General features: G+C 40.7%; 1 protein-coding gene and 1 long non-coding RNA gene across 4 annotated transcripts in view; one reads left to right on the forward strand and one right to left on the reverse strand.

Annotated features, from left to right (window-relative positions):
* The window catches only part of LOC125291926 (ADP-ribosylhydrolase ARH1-like), a 42414-nt gene that overhangs the window by 4678 nt on the left and 19670 nt on the right, over positions 1-18066 (reverse strand). The window contains exons 1-2 of one of the 3 annotated variants that reach the window (XM_048238936.1): positions 5854-5930; positions 5663-5743 (exon numbers count right to left, since the gene is read on the reverse strand). The exons of 1 other annotated variant lie outside the window; for it this stretch is intronic. The gene's annotated coding sequence lies outside the window, so the exon portion shown is untranslated. Of the gene's footprint in view, positions 1-5662; positions 5744-5853; positions 5931-18066 lie in introns of those variants that run through there. One more of the 3 variants, XM_048238938.1, reaches the window with a different exon arrangement.
* Positions 12187-16641, forward strand: LOC125291927. Its single transcript, XR_007193087.1, has 10 exons — positions 12187-12262; positions 12934-13018; positions 13123-13272; positions 13365-13516; positions 13630-13766; positions 13877-13970; positions 14111-14222; positions 14331-14557; positions 14666-14837; positions 15533-16641. It is a non-coding gene; the product is annotated as an uncharacterized LOC125291927 (long non-coding RNA).

Raw genomic sequence — 18066 nt, forward strand, 5'->3', positions numbered from 1 at the left:
TCTAAAAAGCCTTTCAAACCTGTAAATGACGTAATGAATTAGCAGAATGCTAGCGTGTTATGGGCAATAACGACCCAACCTGTAAGATATCAAAAGGACATACTGTAAGTACTCGTTCATTTAACTTTCGACCTATAATCTATGTTGAACTTTTTGAACTTGTTATAGTTTTTTGCACCTGATCAGTATAAGAAGTTTAACACTGCTTTTGCCTTGTAGCTCGGGGTAGTCTGTAACGTTTTAGACCAAGATGATTATCGTTATCTACAAGGGGCCGTGCTGCCTTTATGTCTGACGAGGAGAGTGATAAGAGGGTCTTCGCTGTGTTGCCGCCAAAGTGGAGTACGACCTGGCTGACTAGGATTGTACAGCAGTGCCAGGAGGTCCTGGTCAGCAACGGGCACCATGGCAAAAAAACAGGGAATATGAGGTATGAGGAAATGCAATATGTTATGGAGGAATAATAAAGAATGTGTGACAAACGTCATTGCCTGGTCTATTTGAAATTACGTAGTTAAGAAGCCTAATAGTCAAGTTACTGGAGTTTATCCAAAAGGTCTACTAAATACAATAACCATAACCATAGCAGAATCAAAGTTCATGTAGATGCCTACTATTGGTGTTAAACATAGCCTAACAATGTTAAATGATAATGGGTAAAACTTTATTTGGCTCGGTATAAAAGCCCAGTACAGGTAATGTAGCCTGTTCCAAAGTTTAAAAGCACTTTAAAATAGTCACTGGCATGTGCATAAATGTGAAATTGGCTGCCTACTAACAGATGGGCTGGGTCACTTCCAGCATAGGCTGTATATGTATATGGTATATGGGTTATATGCCAACAAGAACGAGTCACTTCCAGCATAGGCTATATGGTATATGTTGGTTATATGCCAACAAGAACGAGTCACTTCCAGCATAGGCTATATGGCAGTGGTCCCCAAACTTTTTCTTCCGAGGGCCAGCTCACTATGCCTGGCTCTAAGAGAGGGCCAGAAACTCGGAGTATATCAGTAACCATAAATAGCTTAGTGCTGTGAACAGCAGTCTACCTTAGTTGAATATTCTATTACATTTAATCATAGATTATTGCAATTTAATACCATTGTTAGCTGTCTTTATATTGCCGTCATGCCAGATCAGTGTAAAATGTAGCTCAAATGAAATAATAGGCCTACTAATAAAAATACTTTTGCATTCCCAAAAGTATTATCAGGGAGTCCCAAAAGTATATTTTATTAAACATGTGTGAACTCTGAACTCTGTGTCTTTGAATACCCAGCACATGTTGTGAATATCCTACAAATAATTTAAAGTGGTCTAAAATTACCACCATTCATTCAACTTTCACTCACCTTATGAGAACTTTGTGAACTCTTTGTATGAACATTTGAACAAGTGAATAAAAAAATAGAAATAATTATCCCAGAAAGTCCCAGAAATATGACTTGAATAGACGTTAGTTAGTTATTAACAATTAATGGATAAACTTTTAGAATACTTTGAGCACTGATGCAGTCAGCATAGGCCTCTAACATTGTTTGCAGGTAGACCTGTACATTTCATTCCGTTTTTGATGGCAAACGCGAAACAGCGCCAAAACAACCACCAGTGGACAAAAAGCGTATTACATGTGTACTGTGTACATGTGTACTCGCCATAGAGAATGAATAGGGGGAATTGCGGAGGTTATAGTTTGACGATGTCGTACTCCCGTGCGGGCCGGATGCTACATACCACAGACATGTTTTGAGGGGCCACCCAAAATGAGGTGGCGGGCCGTAGTTTGGTGACCACTGCTATATGGTATATGTGGGTTATATGCCAACAAGAACGAGTCACTTCCAGCATAGGCTATATGGTATATGTTGGTTATATGCCAACAAGAACGAGTCACTTCCAGCATAGGCTACATGGTATATGTTGGTTATATGCCAACAAGTACGAGTCACTTCCAGCATAGGCTACATGGTATATGTGGGTTATATGCCAACAAGAACGAGTCACTTCCAGCATAGGCTACATGGTATATGTGGGTTATATGCCAACAAGAACGAGTCACTTCCAGCATAGGCTACATGGTATATGTGGGTTATATGCCAACAAGAACGAGTCACTTCCAGCATAGGCTACATGGTATATGTGGGTTATATGCCAACAAGAACGAGTCACTTCCAGCATAGGCTACATGGTATATGTTGGTTATATGCCAACAAGTACGAGTCACTTCCAGCATAGGCTATATGGTATAAATTGGTTTTATGCAAACAAGACTGAGTGCAGGGGTGTTTTTGTATACAGGCCTACTTGAAATATGGATGATATCAGGTGGGTTTGGATATTTTGCATATTGACACTCTTCCGCATGCGGTGCTCATTGGAAACGATTCAACCAAAATAGCTGATCTCCGACAACAAGCACCTAACCTAGTGGGTGGGAATCTTCAGATTGGGGGATGGTAATATTCAAATTTCCTCTATTGTGACATTAAAGCTGCAGTTGGCAAGTCTGACAGATTAAGGGGACTTAGCCAAAATTTTGAATGTTTACAACTCTCATGCTCCCCCACTACCACCGAGCACCCTCTCATCGAGTTTGTGCTCGTCAGTGCGCACCAGACTGTGATTGACACAAGGGCGTCAGTTTGTTTTTAGAAGTGGTGGGGACAATAACCATAAGCTTGAGTGTGTTTTGAAAAGTGCGGGGTAGGCTACCCTTAAGTAAGCTATTCATCCATTCAACGCTGCATTACAATATGCTCAACAGTAGTGTTGCGCCGGGTAAGATTTTTTACCATCTGCACCCACCCGACCCGTCAGGAGAGTCAATCTGCACCCACTCGACCCTCAATATGCACTGATTAACTACCCGAACCTGACCAGACCCGACAAAAAAAAAAAACAATGAGGCGTCTTTTTGCTGCAAGCGTGTGTCTGAAAGCGAGGTGAAAATTTGCAGGCCTGCTGATCTGTTCACATGATCGCGGAATTTTGGGAGGCAGCATCAGCTATTAATGTGACGTGCAACAGGGACGTGCCTAGGCGTAGGCCTTATTATGCGTGGGCCTTCAGATGCAGCAGGTGTGTGATTTCCAAAACCATGGCGGGAGAACCGACTGCACTTTGGTTAGCTTTTGCTAACCAAAGCATTTGCTTTGCTGTTGCTTAGAATGTTAGATTCTTGCGGTAGATGTCTTCAGACAATAAAAAGTAATTTGGAAGGGAAATTGAAGAGAAGAGTTGCCCCCTGCGTTGGCCGTGATTCCCCTTTGAAAATCAGAGGTTCACAGGCTACTGTGGCCTTGGTCAGTGGCGCCAGCCCTAATCCTGTAGCCCTACGACAATGCATTATAATTCATTCATGAAATCATTCAACAATAAAAATAGCTTGTGTACTGTCTTAATTAAAACATGCTTCATGCACAAATGATAGCCTAGGGCAAAGAGAATTGACATCTCAACATAAGGATAGGCCTACATTAGAAGATGATGGTTGGTGTAAACTTTGTCACCACGGCGTGATAAGCAGTTCTGGGCTTAAAAAATGCAACGTTCCATTCAGTCATAAATCATTCAAACGTAGGCCTAGTGCTCGTCATGAAAAGAAAACAGCAGCTTAATATTTTTCAGGTGTTTAACAGTAGGCCTAGGCGCACTGTATCAGTTATGCCGTAGGCAGTGAGATTATTAGGCATTGCATCCTGTCACTCTGTTTGGAACATCGCAGTTTAATCATAGCCTATTTTCTGCACCCGTCTCCCTACATCTTGGCTTCGCGAACTTTCCCTCAACACATGACAAACCATATATCAGAATAAACAGCAGACCTTACCGAACACAAAGGTGTAATTTTAATTAAAGTTTAAAGCACTCCCCTGTACAGTTAGCCATTCCAGAGTAATCCGGTTTTAAATTTGCAGCAATGGCTATATGCATGTCTCCAACTTTGGGGTTCACAATGTGTTTAAATTGTTCAATAGGCCTACATGATTTTATAACAGGCCAAATACAAAATAAATGTTACAAATATCGCCTAGATAGCCTATCTGTAAACATTACAATCAGAGGATATACATATAGGGCAGACCGACACTCATGAGTTCATGCTTTGTTTTATCGCTGGATTTTGGGATAGCCTACTATGGCAACCGATTGCATTCCGAGCTACAGTCAACTCTAGCAGGCATTACATGACTGGAGGGTCGGGTGGGTGCGGATGTTAAAAAACCTTAACCGCGCAACACTCGATCCACACATATCTAGGCAGGTGTGCATGCTGTGAGGATGTCATTGTGCGCGCCTATCGCATGGTTTAGACTCGATGATTTCAGTATGTGGGGATTTTTTCGGTCGCAATTGGTTTGTACATTTTTAGAAGTGGTGGGGACAAAATTCAAATGATAAATAGTGGTGGGGACATATCCCACCCGTCCCCCCCGTATTCTACGCGTATGGATTGACAGTCATTTCTCACACAGCCCTGCTCTGATTGGACCAGAAGAAACAGGAGCTGTGGATTTTTGCAAAACAAATAACAGGCTCTAGGTGGAGGTAGAAGTGTGTTTTTTTTCTAAAACCATTTATGTTGTTCTGTCGGAGCATAGTGTCGGTTTCAGTGAATATGATCAAAAACAATCTTGCCAACTGCAGCTTTAAAATAAGGAAGCAATCTGAATAGCTCATAGAAGCTGACATCAACTAACCCACAAAAACTCAATGCCCGGTTTGTGTCGCACTTGTGTGGAGTGTATGTTGAAGCATTAGAGACCCAAATCGACGTACAGTACAAAATCACATAAAGTGAGTTTTGAATTACAAATTAAAACCCTTTAAAATGAGGCTATTGCTACTCAACCCATTTAAAACTGATTGTGCCCTATACTGTTAAGGAAATTAACATCTTTTTCTCACAGTTTAGAATGGGTTACACTTTACTTGACAGTATCGACATAAGAGTGACATGACACTGTCATGAACGTGTCATAAACAAGTCATAAACATTTATGACATAACGCTTCTGTTATTGACATTCGGTTTTTGTCATGACAAATTAGGGTTAGGATTAGGGTTAGGTTTAGAGTTATGATTAGGGTTAGGTTAGGGGAACAAGCTCTGGCTGCTGAAAAGTGACCAGAATGCACTGGCACACAAATCTTTGAATCTCCCAAGTGGCTTATGGGCTCAAAAAAATAACCCAGGGGTAGGATTGGGGTAAGGGTTGGGGTTAGGGTAAGGATTAGGTTTGGGTTAGTTTTAGGGTTAGGAAGTTCTGTCTAGAACATGAGGAACTGCACCATTGCTGATAGCCAAACTACTATCAGCCCTTTGGGGGCCCTAAACTTATAACGGAACACCCCTCCAGTTGAAAAAATAAATATGGTACACCTTCCCATGCAGTAAACTATGACACTCTATGGTGGAAAAAGGTATCAGGGTTTCCTTTATGTAGTCCAATAACCCAGGATTGGGGTAGGGATTAGGGTTGGGATTAGGGTAAAGATTAGATTTGGGTTAATTTTAACTATTAAAATAACCCAGGGGTAGGATTGGGGTTAGGATAAGGGTTATAGGTTAGGATTAGGTTTCATGTGTCATGACAGTGTCATGTGTTCATGACAGTGTCATGTCACTCTTCTGTCAATACTGTCAAGTAAAGTGTTACCTTAGAATGTAATGACGTCACTTTTCAGGACCAATGAGGGAACTGAAAGTGGTTGAAGGAAATCATGAAGCTTTCCGTGTGCTGTTGGAAATATAACAATTGATTATAGAACCCCTGTTAACCTAATAAATCTGACTCCGCTTAATATGGAAAAGTTTCAGTTCAATGCAATAGTAGGTTGATATACCCACAATATAGGAGACCTTTGCTTCCGTGAGACCCCCCAGAGTGAATCAATCAAGACATGACAATGGACACATTAATTACGTTTCCTGAGTTTCTCCTGTGAAAAGGTAAAAGGTTAGAGATATAATCAAAAATTGCTGTAGCAGCAACATGTGACAGTGGGCCCACAATGGGGTCATACCATCATGAGGTAGAGTAATTAATCAACAGTTCACATGATCAAGAGGTTGATCAGCCCGTGAATATCAGGACTCCTAACAAGAACACCAAAGCCCGCACATGTGGCGCTTTGCCATTTATATTTGTAATTCTCTCCTTTCATTGTCTGAAAATTTGCAGTAAATCAGGCCAGTAGTTTTTAAGTTATCTGCATGCGCAATACACACACATAGAGACAGACAGACCTTCTGAGGTAGGCCTAAGGAAGTTCCAATAATTATATTTTTTGGTACAAAGTCTGCAAGATGAATGGCCTACTTACCATCCCAGGAGCAAACAATAGGCTATCGGAGGTGCATTGACAGCTTTGGAAAACTCACTCAATAAGTTGATATGCACCGTTTTATCGCTGGGTTTTAGGATATGTTATCTGAGGGAGCTGAGCTAGGTAATGTGATATTTTTTATGGACTTTTAGATCTTTCTGTTTCTCCAATGTATGCTTTGTCTTGTTTGAATGTGTTCCGGCCCTGCTGGCGATTCCCGGTATTACACATTTTCTAATGCCTGTTGGGGTTCTGCCCCCTTTGGTCTGTGCTGCCATCTGCAGAGCATGGAGTGTGCCCATTGGTGCTGGGAGTAATGGATGTTGCTATAAAAAGACCTCATGGATAATGGACTCTCTTATGCCTAATCTGAGAACCCAGAAGCTTGCATAATGCTGAACGAACTTCTGGGCCAATACCTTCACAACCGGGAAATGGCTTCAGAGACGCCCACTGATCTCAATTCCGTTGTGTTCATGGGCAAAAGTTCCTACTGAAACCAGTGCGAAATGGCTGCCGAAACAAACGTAATTTAAGCATTTTTAGAATCGATTTTTGAAGAAATAGAAGTTCGTAACAACATTTGCTTTAAACCGCTGCAGAAGTTATGTCTCATTTGAGCAAAGGCTAACCAGACATCAGGGCCGCGTTTGGGCATTGGGCAAAGGGGCTGCTGCCCCAGGCCCCGGCCACTAGGGGGCCCCTGCGTGGGACAAAAGAAAACAAGTGTCTTATCGTCACCTGTCTTTGCCCGTATCAATGCATGCTATCACAAACAACAATGGCTTCGCATGAGACAATTAGGAAATATGAAAGCGGATCTCGAAAAAAGAGAGAGCTTCAGCCAGACGTTCTCAGTAAGGCGCGCCAAAACCATGGCCGTACGCACTGTGCGTATCAGCCAGGCTACTCAACAACGAGAGAGAATTTCCCCTGTGTGCGTGTATTCACACCAAATTGGCCTAGGCTACCATAACTTCTCAATTCTGCACAGTAGCCTATATCATTAACTGCATTATTAATTGTAACGTTACTGCATCATTAATTAATTATAAATTGTAACGTTACTGCATCATTAATAGACCGATCCCAAGCCCCGCCCCCTTTTACTATGTCACAATGAGGACGTCGGAGGACCTCGGTCAACCTCGGTCAATTTTTAATTTTATAGTGTCCATTCTGTAGCCTACAAAACGCCGGTTATGTGAATGCTAATGCTTCTTTTGCGAGTAGCCTAAGTAACTAAATAACTAAAGAGCTCAAAAAGCTTCAAATATATGCCTGGGATACTTGTAGAAGTGACATCCGATATCCTGACCGTGTGAAACGTTGACAGACATAGGCCTAACATTTTGGATAGGCTGCTACTTTTCAGTAAAGAAATCTGAGTGTGTACGAAAATGTTCCCTTTTTTGTGTTCATAACTACATACAAAAACATAACTAAACCTGGTTTCCACTGTTGAAACGACAACATAAGCCCCATAAAAAATTATACCTACCTTGCAGGAACTGAACTCACACTCATACAATTGGAAGTACGGCGCCAAATAGGCTACACCTTCAATCACGCATTCGCCTTACACACAATAAGAATACTTTCAGCTTTTAGGCATAGGCTACCTTGCCATATTTAACTTGGGATAGAAGACTGTTCACAGAAATAAGCTAATGACCATTTTTTCAACAAACGGAATAGACTACTGCGATGCATCATTGATGGCTGAACGAGAGATAGCCAATGTCTTCTAAAGATCAAATCATGTGCCGATTGAAAAACTTGCTGTATAGGCTATGCAGTCTCGAAATCGCCAATATTAGGCCTACTACATTGCCCACATTTAAATTAAGTATAGCATAAGCGGGCACTGATAAAGTCTTGTGCAAGACAAATCACGTCTGCAAACTGCAGATATGTCGTGCGTTGTATGGGTAAACTCGGGTAGATCTAGTGGTTTCTTTTCAATAGCCTACATTTGTATCATGTTTATTAAGTGTGCTTGCAAAGCAGCACACTTATTGTTCTTCTTAAGTTTTATTATTATTTTTCCCGTCTCCCTAATTTTTTGTCAGCCCTAGCCTAGGCCCTTTGAGACAGAGACACCGTTCCAACTTTAAAGCGTCCGGTCAGTACGGTGTAAGTTGGTCGCGAAGATGACGTCAGGTGGGTGCCGTTCGTCCGCCATATTGGATTGAACAGAAAGCGAAACTAAATTTTCACAGGTCACAAATTTGGTCCGAACACCCACTAAACTTGACGTGACATTATCCTTGGACCAAGCCTCACAAATGTTAGTGGAAGGATTTTTGATTTTCGAAAGTGTTTGCCCGTCACAGCCAAACGAAATCGGCGGCGAAGCTCCGAAACAGGAAGTCGTCCATATCTCAGGAACACTGTCACATATCGATACCAAATTTTGTATATGAACTGGGGACTCCAGTGTGAGGGTGCATAGGCAAAAAAAAAAAGAAATATTCCAAAAGTTTCCATCATTTGGCAAACCACCCACGGGTATTTGGTAACTCGCACCATTCACCTTTTCACCATTCACCTTCTATCACAATGCCTTCCATGTATGCACAATGTCTCAGAGCAGTCACAATGTCTCCAGGCAACCTTGCCCAATCATGAAATACTTGCTCTGCCATGGGATAGTATGGACTTACGAACTGAAACAGCAAGGAGAACAGTAGCTATATATAGCTTACATAATAGAGTTGTTTTCACATTGACGGTATTCAAATTAAATTTTTCATTATTGTTACATATCATGATGGGAGAGTATTATTAAAAATGATACAAGTATGCAAATGCATATGTGTACGGGCATTTAGGTTTTACTGTGTTGTTTTGTTGTAAAGACATGCAAGGCATTCTGGGGCGAATGAACAGTGGTCGGCAGCACTCCATAGGCTAATTATTAATATGAATAAGTATTTCTGTAAACCTAGGGATAATAAACAGCTATCTCTGTTACAAAAACGAGCTGGTAATCGCTCATTGAAGAGGGTACTATGATAAAAAAGATTGTTTTCCTAAAAGCATGGAGTTGACGAAAGAATAAACAAGCAATGTCAACGTTAATGTTAAATAGCCTAGAACTATCTGAACGCTTAGGTGGCAACGTTGTATTACATTTCACTAGTGTAGCCTACTTGAAATACGGTGTGAGATTCCCAAGAAAGGAAGGTGCAAATATTATGTAATTTATCATGGGAAATTATTGGAAATGTTATTTCTTGTTTATTCTAATTGCAAACCACACACATCCATTCGAATCACACGCATTACACATTTAATACTGAAAGACTATCATTTGTTTTATTTGATGTTGCCTTAGCAACACAGCCTTTAGAGCAAAGATTCTAGAACAGGGCCAGAGAGACACGCTTTGAGTTTGTGGCCAAGAACCTAAAATATCGGTTTCCATGTGCTGGATGGTGTCGCCCTTTATGAAAGTAAGTGTTTTATACAGTTAACGTTACAGACATAATGAGTCATGTTGTAGTGGTCAACATAAATGTGCCCCTTCTGTTATTAGAATGCTAAGCGGAGAAGCATGCTAAGCAGAGATTTAGTATCATTAATTTCTTGTGTGGCTAGCTATAGGGAGGAGTGCCATGCCATGCCATGGTCATTTGATATGAGATGCTTGCACTCGTGAACTTAGACGCCGATGTAACTTTAGGACTGCTATTTTTTTTTAATAACAGTAATTCACGAAGCACTTTAGCCCTAAAAGTAGCACCTACGTCTGTGACTGCTTAAAAGAAGTGGCAAGGACTCCTAACGCGATGTTTTGAAATGCGTCTACTATTGTCTACAGGAGCTTCCAATCGCGAGGGAACTTGCATTGTAGGCATAACTAAGGGATGCAATAACACCACCAACAACCAAAACTAGCCTACTCATTGTCAACATGTACATGAAATGTAACGTTTCATGTGGATCAAATTAAAATGTTTTCTTTGCAAACGTAAGCATAGGCATATGGTGACAGATTAATTTATTAATGCTGCAGCGAATCACGGTAGCCTTGAATGAAGTGGCCACTTCTTAATGGGACCCACTGTATGGAAGTGGGATAAGTAAAATAGAGATGTTTTAAATAAGATAAGGTTAATCAGAATTTCTACGATATGCCTGCTTGACAACGGCAGAGATAGAACTGGCCTTTGGCCATAGCAACCATCCATTTAGAACGACTGGCCTTCCTAGCAACCAAAGATCTGAGCTGTGTTGCAATGTGAGGCAAAGTATAGAAAGGTGATGAAACATACAGAGACAGGTCAAGAAATATAGTGCAATGTAGACAGTAGTATACAGTTGATTTACAGACGGTGGTTTAGAGTAATATGAAGTATTCCTTTATTCTGAGATAGGCTACATCAATAGGCTCTCAAAACAACCCCAGGCTCACAAAACAATCCCAAACAGACATAACGGTCTTTATAGAGCAAATCCATATAGAGTATTTGTCAAATAAACCAGTAAAACATAATTTGGCGGGATGGAATATATAACATTCACACTCATCGCTCATATTTTTTAAAATAAATCAGTGAAAAAGTATCCTGACAAACAAGTAGCTTTTAATGCCTTGGTCATATTTCATAATTTCAATTCCTCTGTAGGTTACCTGATAGCCCAGTTTGAGAGGCGCAAGACACGTGACATTATTTATTTTTGCAGCCAATCACTGCTGTCATTTTATTTTATTGATTTGATCTCAGTCATAGAAGCTAAATTCGAAGGCAGGCCAAAGGTAAAATCCAACGAATCACATTCAACCCGCAAGCCAATAGTTGAATAGCCCCTCCTAGAGCTTTTGGGATATTGCCACTGCTCCAACACTGAAAGGCACCGTTACAATGCCTGGATCAAGCCAGGTTCAGCATAGCGTATGCCACTGTCTGCTCACGTTGCTGACCGGACCAGGGCAAGCACACTTTCGCAGTTCCCGCCGGAAATGCAGTCTAGTTTGAACTCTTCCTTCTAAAGCAGCCATTCAAAATAATAAGTAGGCTATCGGCTTACCGAAGCGAAGCTATCGCTCCACCTCCCCAACATGAGCTGCTTAACAGGCTAGCCACTCTCCCAAGTTGCGTGGGAACTTGGATCTGCAGCACTTGGACCCGTCTTTAATTAATCCCCTAAATATGGTTAGATTTTGTTATGGACACGTCAACACCATATGTTTGCACAGACCTGTTTATTGAATCAGTCACATCTGCAGCAAATAAGGTAAACTACCTGCTTGTGATAACGTGCTAATTGTTTATCCCCAGTTAACATGCATCCCATTAAGATCCGTAACACCAGATTGGTTTGTCCTCAATTTGTGGTGTTCCACCTCGTTGATAACAGCAGACACTGTTTTTTGAATATATCAATATTACTTGACGCCCAGAAATCTAGCATACACTGTTACTCTCTGCTAAATGGTGCTGCGCACCCATGTTGAACACGCGTTCTCGCACACTTTCCTGCAAACTTGTCCGACTTAGCAACAGTAACTATGGGACTGACAATGGGAGGAGGGGCTTGGGATCGGTCAATTGTAACGTTATCAAAATCAACTTAATGCAGAACTATGCACGCGCGCACCTTTTGTTTGAGCAGGAGAGATACACACAGGCATTCTACAGAAGTTGTAGGCTAGCTTGTTGTTTTCTACACAGTAAAAAATGGAGTGTCATTATTGCAGAGTAAACCTATTTTCCTCTGGATAGAGTAGTTATAACAATGTACAGAGTAAAATCGTCTAAATAGTAGTGTCAAAAGTGAGAGTTAAGTCCAACATGCACACAATGACCAAATCTACTCTACATGGTGATGATTCCCTCTGAAAATCCTAGAACTGAACTGGAGCTCAAGCTGGCAGTGGCACGTTGGAAATTGTCTCTTTCCCCACTAGCAGACCTATCGTGGTAAGTTTGTATGAACATTTGTAGGTTTTCACCATCTAGCTAGATATTTTTCCACTTACGACCAACTTTTTGCAATACATTGACGATGATAGACGATGGTAGGTGTATTAAGTTAAGCTAGGCATGCATAGATGTAGTTAGCTAATCAATATACCTCACTGACTTCAAGTTCAGATGCATTCGACTGCAATACCACGTCAAGAACTTAGAAGTAATACAGTTGATAACGAAATTCATTTAAATGACACATTTTTTAGACTTTATTTACTTGTTAACACCGTGCAATGTATGGGTTAGTGATAATTGAAGTTGTTCGGCCGGGTGGGTGACGTTGGGTTAACGTACCAAAATGTTAGCAAGTTAGCTTGACAACGTGGTTTCTGCCCAAGTTGAAATAATTTGCAAGATGTTATGTTGTCGTGCTTGACTTGTGCCTGTCTGAAACCAGACATTGAGAGTAATTTCAACAATTGCTGAATGGCAAGAAAGTCATTAGAAAGACAGGAGGTTATACTCTCAGCTAACAAGTTTATTAGCACCCCGTATATCAGCCTATTGATACCATAAGTCCGTGAGTGTTTATTAGACCATTACGTTTTCTAATAACTTTGAGAGAATGTTTTGATGGATATGGATATTAACAGTTATTCAACCTTCCTTAAATTTAACAGAAAATGCTGCTGCGTGTCTCGTTTGGCGGAGTGCAGATGTGCATCAAGCTGCCTGAACTAACATTCGGTGATTTCTTGAGAGAAGGTTAGTCACTAAATTCGGATTGAAAGTAGCCTAATCAAGTGGTGGCATATTGCAATTGTTTCTCATCAGAACATTTTGTGCACTGTTTATTTCTTTTACTCTAGTGAGTCTAAAATTTAACATTGCTGAAGACAGACGGTTGGACATCAAGGTTTATGACCAGTCTAACACAGAGGTCGACTCTGAGGTTTTTGAGGAGATTGTACAAGAGTTCCATGGACCTTTCCTAATTTCATTGGCCAATGAAGCACCTGGTAATTGCTGCCTACCTGCATAAGACTACACACACATCGTTGAAGTGGAAGTGTTGAACTATGTAATTGTGTTCTTATTTCCCAATGCTCAGGTAACCCTCAGTCCACATCATCTCCATGCTCTATTGCATCTGAAGACACAGTGATCCTCAACTTCTCGTTGTGTGACCCAGCTGAGGAGCCAGTTGCAGCCGAAGGAAGTCAACCTAAAAGGCCTTGCCGCATTAACTATGAAGCAAAAGCTGTGAGTTGTGTGTGTGGGGAGTTTGATTCATATGTTTATTTGAGGTGCATTTTATTTGTTTCATAATTGCCAAGTATTTTTCAAAATACAATACTGCACATTTTATTTCTTAGCTGATTGAAAAAATCTTGACGACAAAGCCTGGAGGTGACCGTGTCATGGAGGAGTATGCGAAAAAAAAATCAATTAGAGATTCAACCAGAAGACAGCTCATCAACATACTTACTGCAGAGATGACGGAAACACATGGGTAAGTATGGATCAAATATGTTATCATGAGACATTGTTTAAACATCGCAATTATTGTTTAGGTCATGTTGTTCAATGCTATCTATTAATGTTGATTATTGAATACACCAGGACATCTCCGCCCCGGAGTGTAAAAGTGATGTATGCACAGGGGATTGTCGCTCTGTTTCCATACCTTGAAGACCCATATTCATAGAATGGCTATGTAAGTAAAGGTTTTAAAATATATTTGCCCTTCGAACTGCTGAGATTTACATTTACATTTATGCATTTAGCAGACGCTTTTATCCAAAGCTCAGAGATCATATGAATGTATATATCACACTGTGCATACATTATACATAGGAACATTACTACGATCCTGAAAGTGGTTCAGGCTACATTGCATGGCGGTTGAAGACAATTCAACGAAAAGCTGCTGAGGAAAGAGGTCCTGCAGTTAGTAAATCTCCTAAAGGTAATATTTATCATGAGGTGGAATTATTAACCTGTGAAATGTGTTTTAAAGGAGGATATACAACTGTGTAGTTATTAACAGCAACAACAAAATTGTCTTGTTCTAAAGTTGGTGGGCCAGGCCATGGGCGTACTAGACCCTTTACTGCCGACAGAGTCCTGACTGACGAGGAAGTGGAATGTGCTATCGCTTTGTTGAGACACACTGCTGATGAGGAGACCATCCCTGAAAAGATGAAAGTCACTTTCGTATACCGCCACACCATGGTCAATGATGAGAACAAATCAGCAGAGGTCTTCTCAGTATTTCCACGGTTCCTAGACACACCAGGACTGGTATGGCATCTACATTCATTGAATACTGAGACATATTGTAAAATGTAGCACAAGGTACCAACTCAGGTTGTCCTCCTTTTCTTCTTTTTTTTCTTTTTCAAACTACAGATGGAACAAGATTTTAGAGTGATGTTTGGTGAGCAGACTGCCAACAAGTTCCTGGAGAGGTGGCCTACCACTTTCAAAGCAGGAGTCATTAAGGAAAGCCATGGACTGGTCCCCTCCACAGACCTTCTTGATTTAATGCGCAATGCTGAGACATCTACTGAAGTTGAAAAAGGTAAGTCTTTGAATGTGGAGAAGCATGTTGCTAAATATATTGAGGATGGTGGAAAATGATGGCATAATGTTAAAGGGATATTCCACCATTTGGGGAATTAAGCTCATTTTCCACCTCCCCTCGAGCAAAACAATGTTTTTAATGATGTTTACCTTTTTCCCGTTCATCCAGCCGTTCTGTGAGTCTGGCGATACAACTTTTAGCTACAGCCTAGCATAGATCATTGAATCTGATTAGACCGTTAACTTCACGTGCTAGCATCATGTTTAAAAGTTACTAAGATTTCCGGTAATTTTCCTATTTAATATTTGTCTCCTCAAGTTAGAAAGTGTAATAAGACCAACGGAAAATGAAACGTGGCGATTTTCTAGGCTGATTTGACATGGAACTATACTCTCGTTCAGGCGTATCATTTTATCTATCTCATTTCTGTCATCACTCAAAGTTCTACAGTACACACACACACACCAACGTTATACACCACATACTACTACGAGCACCTATCCCACACACAGCACTCTTCCCTTTGAACCTTTCTTTCTTCTGGAGAACCTTACAGTTTCACTGCATGTACTTTGCGCAAGTAATTCTATGCATGTGACATAAAATTCTTGAATCCTTAAATTGTTTAGAGATTGGAGTGATCTCATGTTATTGTTTTAATAAATAGTGTTGTTGAATGTGTTTTGTTATAGACGGGAACAAGCGTGCAGCAGCATCTTGACAACATCGCTCAAAGCAGTCAGCCCTACCTCCTTGCTCAGGGACCCACAAAAAGCAGCATTCACTCTTTCTTCATTGCCATCGACAAGCATGCACTTCCATGCCAAGCCACCAGCTCGGTTGGAACCCTGGATGAGCTCTTCAAGGCCCACTATGTGTTTGGTACATCTTACAGTCCTGTCTTGAACAACTTGTTCACTTTTCTGCAAACTTTCATTTACAACATTGACGTGGGGAAAACTAAGGAAACACCAAGAATTGCAGAGTTGCGAGCAAGAATGGTGCGTTAGGCACTCTTGAAATTAAACAATGAGGTGCTTTCTTTGCAGCAATGTCTTTGGTGAAGCAAACAATCTAGTAAAGCACCTCAAAGTAATACATGGACTCTGTACGGGAAGGACTCTTTATCTTCAATGTGGCCAAGTGGGATGCTCACGTTTTTTCAATAGTTTTTCTGGTCTTAGGAAGCATCTGAATAAGTGTCATGTGAATAGTGCATGTGATGTTATTGTTGAAACTGAACCACCACATTGTCAAACTGTTCTTGATAGTACTAATGCAAATCCCGCAGAAGAGACATATGAGGCTGAGGTTGAGTCAGAGCCAGCATTATCGTCAGAACACCTTGTAAATAGTTGTGCCTCTGTCATTTCAGATCTAAAGGCAGCAGTTGTAGCCCAGTCTGTTAATTCTTTTGTGACCTCTATGGAGGATATTGTGCAGGAAATTCATGAGCATGCAAAAGAGTCAGTCATCCAGGGTGTATTTCGTGATCAAAGAGACACTGAAACATGCAAGAATGTGGAGGGATGTTTTAACCAATTAGAGAATCCATTCACAGCTCTAAATTCAGATTACAAACAATCAAAATTTATTACCAGTAAGTGGGAAACTGTGGAGCCAGTGGAGCTTGTAATTGGCTCAAGATTTGACTCGATTTTGTTGCTTTTCAAGTTGATGATCTGCCTTATCCAAGGCCTTTTGACATACAAATGTCATGTGGACAGAATGACACCACTATGTATGTTGTCCCATATTGTTATCTCTGAGGAGTTATCAGGAAATAAATGGTGCTACAGTACCTGATGGTGTGTATTGTCTTATATTATAGCAGTTAAAAACATTACTATTTCATTAAAATAAAATAAAATAAATATACACTATATAGTGTATTTTAAGAATAGCCTATTTAGAGTGGAAACTACTCTATGTAGTGAAATCATTTTACTCTAACAGTGTAAACAGATCACAGTGTTAAATGTTTTTACACATTTCATTGTAAATTTTGACACAAAATAGAGTAAAATTAACTCTGAAAATCTTACACTGGCTTCAGAGTAAATGTTACACTAATTTAGGGTGGGACCAAATGTTATCTGACTCTTAAAGAGTAAAATTGACACTTTTTTACTGTGTATTACTATCTATGCTGGTTATCAGCACACAATGGTATAAGTTAATTCATTAACTCAAGACTCATCATGGATATAACATTTTTTTAAACAACGAAAACAGAAAGGATGGAGACAGCAAAGCGAGAGGAGTTATTTCAAATGGGCAAGCCGCAAGCACAAGGTAGGCAAGATTATCAAAGATTATCAAAGCGGGACAAATATTATTAAAGTGTTGAAAGTTAGGTGGGTGTGTGCGTACCATCGCATTCATTCCTGCAGGCGCCCCATCCACTTTTTTCAAAACGAGGATCAAAATAGTGATACGTCCGCGTCTAGGCATACTACCCCTGTCCCTGCCAACGTTACCGTTATCGGCTGCGACACCCCCCTTGTTTGCATTTCATGTGGTTGGGCTGTGTGTGTGCGCTAGACTGCGTGTTTCAATGTATTTGACGTCGTGGCTGGCTAGGGCTGCGTGTTACAGTGTATAACATCCCACATACTCGACGCACCTGACCAGTAGCGCAGACAGCGTGTTACAATGAATCATGATGTGGCTGTGTGCGTGCGCGCCAAACTCTAGGCTACAATGTTTCATGAGTTCAGAGTTCGGGAGTTGCACATTTTAGTCTGACCTAGGTACCACTGGCAGTTTTCAAGCCTTAGTTGAAGTAATTGATGGTAATAATGTAATATTTCATGGTTTATTTTTTTGTGTGTGTGGCGCACCCAAATAGGTGACCACAAGTGTTTATTAACTGCATTTGTATTTTTTTATGATTCATCTAGAACGGCACTATGCCTAGTAGGACTTTTATTTGTCAATATTAGATTATTACTGTATTTTTATATTATTACTCTAGAACGGCCTAGTGCCTAGTAGGAACATAAGCGCGTGACACAGGAGGTGCAGTTGCGTCTGGGTTGCTATGGGAGCGGACCACCGCTCTGCCCACAGATGCACTTTGGATGAAAAACTGACAAGAAGCAGCCTGTGTCATCTCCTTGTTTTTCCACCTGTTTCACAGGTTAGTACTGTATAAACGCCATCCGTTTCATGATGTCTGCAACTCATGACTGATGTCTATTTGATAACTTGTTTTTGTGTTATT

The sequence above is a fragment of the Alosa alosa genome, chromosome 3, assembly GCF_017589495.1.
Source record: "Alosa alosa isolate M-15738 ecotype Scorff River chromosome 3, AALO_Geno_1.1, whole genome shotgun sequence".
Classification (NCBI taxonomy): domain Eukaryota; kingdom Metazoa; phylum Chordata; class Actinopteri; order Clupeiformes; family Clupeidae; genus Alosa; species Alosa alosa.